This window comes from Trematomus bernacchii, unplaced genomic scaffold, assembly GCF_902827165.1.
Source record: "Trematomus bernacchii unplaced genomic scaffold, fTreBer1.1, whole genome shotgun sequence".
In the NCBI taxonomy this organism is placed as follows: Eukaryota; Metazoa; Chordata; class Actinopteri; order Perciformes; family Nototheniidae; genus Trematomus; species Trematomus bernacchii.
In genome coordinates, this window is record NW_022987910.1 from 7,174,248 (window position 1) to 7,184,449 (window position 10,202).

Here is a 10,202-nt window from a genome sequence, read left to right on the forward strand (position 1 = left end):
TTCATGTCAACAACAACATGCACGAGGAGAAGAATACCGGCGGAAACACTGAGTCCGCCTCACTCAAATGTCCGTGCGGAACAATACAGTACAGTAGATCTGTGGGTGGATAATGTCAATCACCACAGCGGTATGTTTTGACTGGCACTAACAGCACTAACGGCACAACGGTTGAGGAGTGAAGATCAGTTGAGCGTTTCTGTGACTCCGCCCAGCGGCTGCTCTTCTGAGAGGCACCGCTCTGACAGCTCTGTCTACTGGGAAACGCGCTAAAAGTCCTTCTGGAGGTAAGCAACACTACACAATTTCACCAAGTCTGAGAGTAAAAGCTTTCTCGAAGGTTCGTTTTGCTTTCTTACAACGTTACGTTAATGTTAACGTAACCTTACGTTTGCTAGGAGGCTAGCTGTCTTAGCTAACAACAGTTAGCAGCTAACGTTTTATGCAGTTTTTGTTTCCCCTGAAAAACGTGATGTAGTTATTTAAGGGTAAGTTAACTTAACGTTATCTTACAAGTTGAGAGAGTTACGTTTTGTTTAAAATCGTCAATGTAATGCCATTAGAGGTTTTGTGTTGAACATGAAGTTAGCTAACTGTAGCTCTCTACCAAAGGTTAGCATGTTAAGCTGTACTTTGTGTGGCAGCTCGCTTAATACAAAGAGGGCTTTTGTGCTTCATTGTAAACTTTTCTTACAAATGTGTGTTCATCTATCTGACATTGTAGGGACAGTTTTTTTCTACTCAATGATACAGACCATTGTTGAGGAGATGCAAAACATACTGTAAATGAGTTGGGTCTGACATATACTTTGAGTAATGTTACTTTGCTGCTAAAAAATGAAACATTATCAGAAGAGGATATCACCAAAGTGTGTGATTCTGTCGGGGGATTTGATCTGTTCTCTGCATGTCGTACAGGGCCTATGTACACACTGCTCTGGTATTAATGAAAAATGTAATTGTAAAATGTAAGTCTCCCGCTCTTGTCATCGTTCAGGCTTTGCATTTGAACTCCTATGACTGGTTGCGGACTTGAAGGGAATAACTTCCTGGCCTTCCTAACATCCAGGAAAAAGGTGAGATTCTAATCCATTTCAATGCCAAAAGCAAGTTATTGTTTTTAACTTTTTTAATATGATTTTTTGGGGAATTTCAGTTTGATTGGACAGTAGAGATCTAATGGAAACAGTGGAGAGGGAGGAGAAAGGCCGAGCCGGATGGTTGCTGCTCCATGTGGAACGTGTTCTATCAGGTAAAGCACTTTGGTACCCAGTTATTTATGGTATTGAGTTTGAATTTAGCCTTTGGAAGGTATTTTCCAACAGTGCATTGTAAAGACTGAAAAAACAGGCTCAGGTTAAAGCTTGACATGATTTGGTCTTTTACTTAAAGGTGGGGTAGGTAATTTTGGAGAAACCAGCTCGAGTGCGCTAGAATTAGAAAATACACAACCGGAAAAAATCTGCCACTGCAGAGCCCCTCCTCCAACACACACGAACGCGCACATGACCAATGAGGGCACGAGTTAAGTTTGTGCACAGATGGAAGGCTGACAGGCAGGTAGGCCATCCAGTTACTTTAGCCGGGCCGGCTAAAATGATTGGTCGTGCTTTTTACAGTACTACGGCTTCCACAGATGACATTTTTTTATGGATTTTTTGTCAAAGCACTTAAGATATTCATTGCTATCGGGATGTTAAGAGCATTCAATGGAATATAACAAAAAGTGTATCTCGAGCCGGTTTCTCAAACTTACCTACCCCACCTTTAAGAGGATGTTTGTACTCCTGTCTTCTTTTATTTCCTTATATTTCTTTCAGGTGTAACATCTACCAATGTTTGTACATAGACCTCCTCCACCTCTTTGCTGTCCTACTAGTCAACCCTCCTGCTCAGAGCCTTTCCTAAATAGTGGTAAGTTGTTTTACAGTTCAGTGTACGTTAATTTAGCAACTTAATGCGTTAGTGCTGTTCAATAAACCCTATATATATACATCCATCAGCAATCAATAAAACAAATCATCCAACACAAAATAGAAGAAATCTATTTATTTTTATACAACAGCATTGGGACTGCGCATTGATGTCATCAAGAGCCATTGAGTCTACCTTTTGTAGTCGGCCTCTCAGAATGTTTATAATTTCTTTGTCTCTTAACATTCCTATAATCAGTGGCGGCCGGTGGTCTTTTTTTTTTGTGGGGCTCTTGACGTACCGTAAGTGACCTGTCCGGGGGGTCCGGGGGGTTTCCCCCCGCAAATTTTTTCGAGAAATGACCCCTTAAATGATGACTTCTGGTGATGTTAGAGGGTGGGGGAAAGGAGAAATCGAGGCTTAAAAATATGAGAAGACTGATCAATACCTCCATAATCTTCAGTGTGGAAAATATTATTTATCAACCTGAACATCTACTACTTTACCAGGAATTTGTGTTCTCAGAACTGGTCTGTTTTTTTCTTTCTTAAAACTGTTCATGTTTTATGAACCAACACCTTCACCAAGTAGCTTTACAGTGAACTGCATGTGAGATATAAAATTAATAGCATCTTTTCAGTAGCATTAATTATAAATATTTAAGTGGTTCAATACAAGTCACTACAGCATTTCAAACTGAACTGTGAATAAATGCAATTTAAAAAAAATAACCACAGCACAAAATGTCATAAATTGTGTTTTGTCTTTGTTTCTCTGAGGATTATTTACAAACAGGCTTATTTACATATAGCAATAACTCAGAAATGAAAAAGCTACATCGTCTAACACGAACAACCAGTTAGCATAATGATAATATATGTGTTATGTACAATGTAACTGGCAAGGCTAGAGCAAGAAAGAACATAAAGTTTGCAAAAGGTTTAAATAACTTCAAGTATCTGTCTTCAGATTACGTGGAGGTTTTAGTCCGATGGGAAGCAGATTTTAAGCGACACCGAAGATAAACCAAAAATGTGGTGGAGCTGCAAACCGTGTAGTGTTGCTGGGACAGAACAGGAGCTATAACCGTTGGAAAATACATCACAGACAATGCAACAAACGTGGAGACAGAACAATCACTTCTGTGATAAATGCCCACTTATTAATAAACTTCTAACAACCATGGGAAACCTCCTCTCTACATATAAAGTGATATCCAAGCATGGGAAACAAAAGACAGCATTTACCTGTTTGCATCCAGCTAGCCAAGCCTTTCTTGTGTACCAGCTACTAAGCCTCGTGTATAAATGTTGTCTTTTTCACGAGATTGCTGCGATATATTCAAATCGGGTTGGTCCGGTGCAAGGTCTTTAAGCAACAATTTATCTGCCAAACTTCTCCTTTCGAAAGGATTGGAGATTAGCTCTTGAACAGAATTAGCCGGGGACCGAGGTCCGGAGACTCCACCTGCACACGAAGCCATCCTCATCAACTACTGCGTCAACCGGATACGAGTCACTGTCCAAACTACTCACAGACTGCACTGGGCGCTGACATTGGCGCCCGGTGACCGTCATCTTTGACGACGCTGATTGGCTGAAATTATATTTTCGCGGCATAGTTTACACGTTACAGATAGCAACAGTCAGCTGCTGGTGGCTGCTGCTGCACTGGTTGAAGGCTCCTCTCTTAGCGCCCAGACGAGAGAAGGTGCATGGGCAAGTCCAGGCAGGAAACATGTGACTTATCAGTAACTTTAGACATCGTAACACAATTTTAAACGAGATTTTATTGTAGATTATACATTTTACTGATACCAATTATATAATATTTACCTTGTTCATTAAAAATAAAAATAAAAACATATATATTTTTTTAAACATTTTTTTTTTTTTTAATTTTAATTTTAATTATTATTATTTATTTATTTTTTCAATATGGGAAGAGGTGGGGCGGCGCCCCTAGCGCCCCTATGGACCGGCCGCCACTGCCTATAATCATTTGTTTTTTTATGTTGGTATTGTTTTGTTCTTTATTTTTGTTGGGAGAATCATTTTGCAATTGTGTAAGTGCTATATAAATAGTTATACTAATATAATTGTTGTTACCATCATTACTATTATTAAAAAAGTTTTCTTTGTTTTCTTTATTCATCGCTGCAGAAAGGATCATGCCAGCCCACATCAAACACCTGAGGCCTGTACTACGAAGCCGGATTTTCCTAACCTGGATATGTTTGAGTTAGCCGGTTGGCCCAATCCAAAACAGCTCTTTAGCTCTGGCTAAACTGTACTACGACGCTGGTTATCAAGTGGATCGCTCAAGCCAGCCGTGTCCTATCTAGTTCGGTGCGCGTTCACATGAAAGGGGTGGTATTTGGAGCATTCGACCAATCACAAACATGGACAAGCGCACTGACAGCGCAGCGTCATACTTCCTGAATGAAAAGTGAACTTTAATATTAGTCAAATATGAAGAAGTTAAACTTTAAACATCCATGACTTAAACACTTTATCCAGGATAAAAGCCACATAGCTGCACCTGCAAGGTGAATACAGCTGGTAAAAGAAAAAGCGTTTGAATGCGTACATTAACAGGTTTATGATATCACTGCCCCGTTACACGAGTGGATCTGACTTTAATTACATTTGACTCGAGTGTTTCGTCAACTTAATGTGTTGCTTAAAATAATACTTCTGCATACAGTATGTGACACTGTGAGTGTTGCACGGCCAGATACGGCTCAAGAAGCTGACTCAAATAAGGAAATATATGATACATTATGATGTGATATGATATGAATGATAATGGGACACATCGACGTCTGCACTCACAGTGCCGCGGACTGTACTTAATGTTACTCTGATCCGGTTACTTATGTTGTGGCAGATATTTAAGTAAGCTTTCTTAACGCTAATGTTATAATAGTCAGATTGCTCTGAAGATGGGAGGGGATATTCTATTAATTTTCACGTTCACACAGTCAGTTGATTTTTGCCGGCCGTCTTTCCTGCAACGGCAGTTTTTCTGTATCCTCTATCCTGTAATATGACTTGATAGCTTTAAACTCCGCACACGGAGCTCTGATTGGTCAGCAGGCGGTGCTTTCACTGAGTTGATCTCTTAGCCTGCAACCTAACCTCCTCCCGAGGAGGTTAGCCGCTCAGCATAAGTTACCATGGAGATCTAGCCCGCTAAAAAGAGAACCAGCGTTGTAGGACCGGAAAGCCCGAGTTTTCCCTGAAGTCAGCCGGCTAAGCGAAAATCCAGCTTCGTAGTACAGGCCTCTGATCAAGAACTTGTGAATCTTCAGACAGAAAAGATGAAAACACCTGTTCAAAGTTCCAGTTTCCTGTACATCGAACCATGCATGTACTCTGTTCCACATGTCTTCAGTCAGTTCTGGACCCCATGACTCGGACACTAGTTCTACCAAGACTCATTAGAGGTAAGCAGTGGTAGGAGAGTGGAGTTATCTTTGTATTTAGGCAAGTCGACAAGAATAGATTACAAATCGCTTAAAAAATTGTTCAGACACAACCTGGTCTCACCAGAATGCGTGACTACACCACGACTCCTTAACACCGCATTGCGTGGTGGAGTCACGAACTTTGCTACATTTACGTGTCTGCACCACGCAAACAACCCCAATGTAAAGTGAATGAGGCTCCTTTGTCGTGGTGCACACACGCATTTCTACAACGTCCAGCAGTGAGCTTTTATTCTATAAAACGTTTTTAAAATCTACTTTATAGCTTGTAGTAACTCACAGGAGGCTTCTTTTATTTTATTTGTATTCATAATCATTTTTATTTTTCGTCAGAATGTATTATGGTGCATTATTCACCAATGTTTGTTCTCAAAAAACAATGCATTGTGTGTAATACAACTGTGATTTTTATTAAATTAGTTCGTTTTTAAGGAAGGCCAGAGCTTCAGCTGTGTCAAAGAGATTGTTCCCTTTAGTTAACGTTATTTAAAAGATAATTATATTCCTATTTGATTAAGTCCCCTTTATTGTATTACGGACCCAAAGAGCTGAGCGTCCATTCCCATTGGATAACAGAGCATTTTACACCCGGAAGTAAGTATTCTCCTTACTGTCCATTGATTTTATTTACAGTGATATCTGCACTACTCATCAACTCAAAAACACCAGATTATCCTTGTTAATTACACAACATTGATTGGTTTAAATTGTGTGCAATGCTTTTGTATTTTCCCCTTTCGATTCGGAGAAACAAATATTTGTTCGTAGTGTGTGGATGGCAGAAGGCACTACACTACCCAGAATCCTCAGCTATAGGACTACACCATGTGCTTAGAACGTGTCCTACCCCCCCCTTAGGTCACAGGCTCCTCCAACAGTGCAACACAATAAAACAGATAGGCTACACAGAACAAATAGTGCAAGTAAATACAAAAAGAAAAATAGTAAAATAGTAAAAAGTGAAATAGTGCAATAAGAGTCTATATACAAGTGATTGGAATATGATATATTAGATAAATAATTTCTAAGTAGCAGCCAGATGAATGTTATGGATGTTGTTTCTAAGTTCAGGTGTTTAATAGTCTTATGGCCTGTGGGATGAAACTGTCCCTGAGTCTGGTGGTTTTAGTCCGGATGCTGCGGTACCGCCTGCCAGATGGCAGCAGACAGAACAGTTTGTGGGGTGATGGGGGTCTTTTATAATCCTGAGGGCTTTCTTTAAGGTTAACCTGGTATTTTTACTCCACTACATTTATTTTAGTTACTTTACAGATTTGGATTACTGATGTGAAATATAAACAACCCTTAAATCAGACTTTAGTTACACCGGAGTAAAATTCAGTGAATTCAGCCAACAATCAGGCGAGATATTTGGTAGTGGGTGCTTGAGAAGACTAAATATGTATCTGCAGATCCCTAAAGCATATTCATTACTCGTTATTCTCTACTAATAGTTCATTAAAAACTGTATATAATGGCTATTTTGCACATCCCTTTCAAGATTTCAAGATTTTCTAAGGTTTATTGACATATCATATACACAACTACGGTGTAGTTATGCAATGAATGAAACACTTGGGTCACAGGTTCATCAACAGTGCATCACAAGACATCTATCGATATCTGTGTACCTCCACCATTAAACATATTCTGCACATTTCTTATACTATCTACATACATCTTATAAGAGTATAATTAATATGTATAATATCAGTTAAAATAAGTGCTTCAACATAGTTAACATTGAAGGAAAGTTGATTGTCAAGTTCCAAAACAAACCATGCAATATATTAGACGTTAAGTACTTTGTCAGGCTTAATATCTGTAGATACCCCCAAAGCTTTTTTCTTATTTAAAAGACGACCTTAACCTAAAGTATTCTTTAATGTTTAAATAAAGCCTTATAAGTTTGTCTGTTTTGCACATCCTCCTATCAGGCACTAAACTGTTTTATTGTAGAGATCACTTACAGTATCTTCTTGATATTTTCTATTCTATATTATTTATATCATTGACCTTCCACTTTCCCACTATATTAAGAGTATGTACTCTTAATATTTAAATGTTTTCATCAAATATAACACATTCAAAAGTGCTTTACAAAAATGAAAGACATTAAGAAAAAGGCATTTTAAAACAGTCAATAAAAAGCAACCCAATCTACCTGCATTGCATTACTCTAAACGTGTAATAACGTGCTTTAACCAGTAGGAGGTGCGGGTTAAAAAGCTGTCAAGTTTACAGTGTTAACAAAATAAAATATACTGCTGTTTCTGGTTTAGTTTACGACGGATATATTCTGTTATTGTTTTGATATTTGTAACACAAAAGCGATGTAAAAAACCCACAGCAACACAGAAAAGATGGTCTTAACATGACCCAGCGGTCTAGTAGTTAATAAAAAACAATAATATCAAAACAAATTATTACTACTAACTTTATTGTGAAATTAAAATAGAACGGTAAAAGAATAGTTTCCGGTCCATTCTGAGGCCCGATCTCTGTAGATAAATAAAGAACTACGACAGATGTGTAATGTTTAATGCAGCCAAACCATTCATTACAATGCATTCATGTGATGACTTTCAAAGAGTAAAGCAAGCACTGCTGAATAAAGTATGATTTGATCTTTGACGAAACGTTTTTTTCATTGGAATGCAGTTGGAGGTCAACCAATCACAGAGCTTGAGGCAAAGCGGAACAATAGCTGAGGATTCTGGGTAGTGTAGTGTCTTCTACCATCCACACACTCCGAAAACATATTTGTTTCTCCGAATCGAAAGGGGAAAATACAAAAGCATTGTACACAATTTAAACCAATCAATGTTGTGTAATTAACAAGGATAATCTGGTGTTTTTGAGTTGATGAGTAGTGCAGATATCACTGTAAATAAAATCAATGGACAGTAAGGAGAATACTTACTTCCGGGTGTAAAATGCTCTGTTATCCAATGGGAATGGACGCTCAGCTCTTTGGGTCCGTAATACAATAAAGGGTACTTAATCAAATAGGAATATAATTATCTTTTAAATAACGTTAACTAAAGGGAACAATCTCTTTGACACAGCTGAAGCTCTGGCCTTCCTTAAAAACGAACTAATTTAATAAAAATCACAGTTGTATTACTTACAATACATTGTTTTTTGAGAACAAACATTGGTGAATAATGCACCATAATACATTCTGACGAAAAATAAAAATTATTATGAATACAAATAAAATAAAAGAAGCCTCCTGTGAGTTACTACAAGCTATACAGTAGATTTTAAAAACGTTTTATAGAATAAAAGCTCACTGCTGGACGTTGTAGAAATGCGTGTGTGCACCACGACAAAGGAGCCTCATTCACTTTACATTGGGGTTGTTTGCGTGGTGCAGACACGTAAATGTAACAAAGTTCGTGACTCCACCACGCAATGCAGTGTTAAGGAGTCGTGGTGGAGTCACGCATTCTGGTGAGATCAGGTTGTTCAGACAAGAGGCACCATGTGTTACGCAGGTGTGGCGCTGATATAGTCTATATAATATGCAGTTGAACTTTAAAATTACATTATTTCCGGTGCAGAGACAAACACTCGAGGTGGATGTATAAAGTACATACTGGTGTTAATATAATATAGCGTATATCCCTCAATTTATCGACAATAACAATGACAATACATACTTCCTGGTGGAAAGTAATATATCTATCATACTGTAGCAGGGTGTCCGCGGGGTCTTAACAAGTATTACAAGTTGATAAATCAATTTAGCGAAAATTAAGGCCATTTCAAAGTATTAAACGGCATTTTCCAAGGTATTACATTTTGTAGCTTGTTTTCAATAAGTATATAAATTGTCCAAAGAGGTGTATTCTACAGTTTGCCTGAATGTAATCATTGCGTAGGTGTGTGTGTAGTGTGATTCTGTGTAGTTTATTTATGGCATCCCGTTAGATTTGACGTCATCTGAACAGGACATCGCACTCTCACTGCTTGATAGCGCGCGAAGGTCCGTTTACGCCGGTTGTTAAACAACATCGTTATGGGGAAATGCAAGTTTGCGTCCAAATGGTTGGAAGATAAGGAGGAAGGACAATCAATACTGTATATAGTAAATGTGAGGTAAAGTGTGTCGCCAATGTAACCGGTTAAAACTCAAAGTGGCGATGAGGTCTTAAAATGTATGGAAAGGGTCTTAAAAAAGGTCTTAAAAGGTATTACATTTGACTTCAAGATTCCTGTATATACCCTGTGTAGATCCTACACATCCACTGGAGGTAGATTCTGAAAGTAAAATATACACTTCTCACTAGAAATGTAATCATAAAGCATTATTATGGCCAAACTATCCTACAATTTAGGATTTTCCACTGAAAAAAGTGTTGGATTCAAGATTCAAAGGTTTTATTCTCATATGCTCAGCAGCTACAGTGTAGAAATGTCAATGCAATTCTTCTGACCTGAGCTCCACCAACAATGCAACATATATAATAAAATACAAAAATACAAAATAAAAAGTAGTGCAAAAAGTTTATATACATTTAATATAATAGAATATGATATTTACAAGAACAGAATATGAAATTAAATAATGTAAATTAAGAAAAAAATGTAATATGGTGTATTGCGTGGATAATAGACCCAATCACAGTGAATGTTCAAAACTAAATTTGATACATTTTTCTTTTTCATCTCACAGTGCACATATTTAAGTAATAATAACACAAAGCTAAAAGTTAATCTGTTTTTCCTTTCTCTTTTCAAGAGTGCTTCAGAGGATGGCTGAATTCACAAAACGTGAAGAAGACAGAGAGGG

The 10,202-nt window shown here is 37.9% G+C and overlaps 1 long non-coding RNA gene across 1 annotated transcript; it reads left to right on the top strand.

Annotated features, from left to right (window-relative positions):
* The first annotated feature begins 1,203 nt into the window (after positions 1 to 1,203).
* Positions 1,204 to 4,109, top strand: LOC117470515. Its single transcript, XR_004554698.1, has 3 exons — positions 1,204 to 1,252; positions 1,821 to 1,914; positions 4,077 to 4,109. It is a non-coding gene; the product is annotated as an uncharacterized LOC117470515 (long non-coding RNA).
* Positions 4,110 to 10,202: the final 6,093 nt, after the last annotated feature.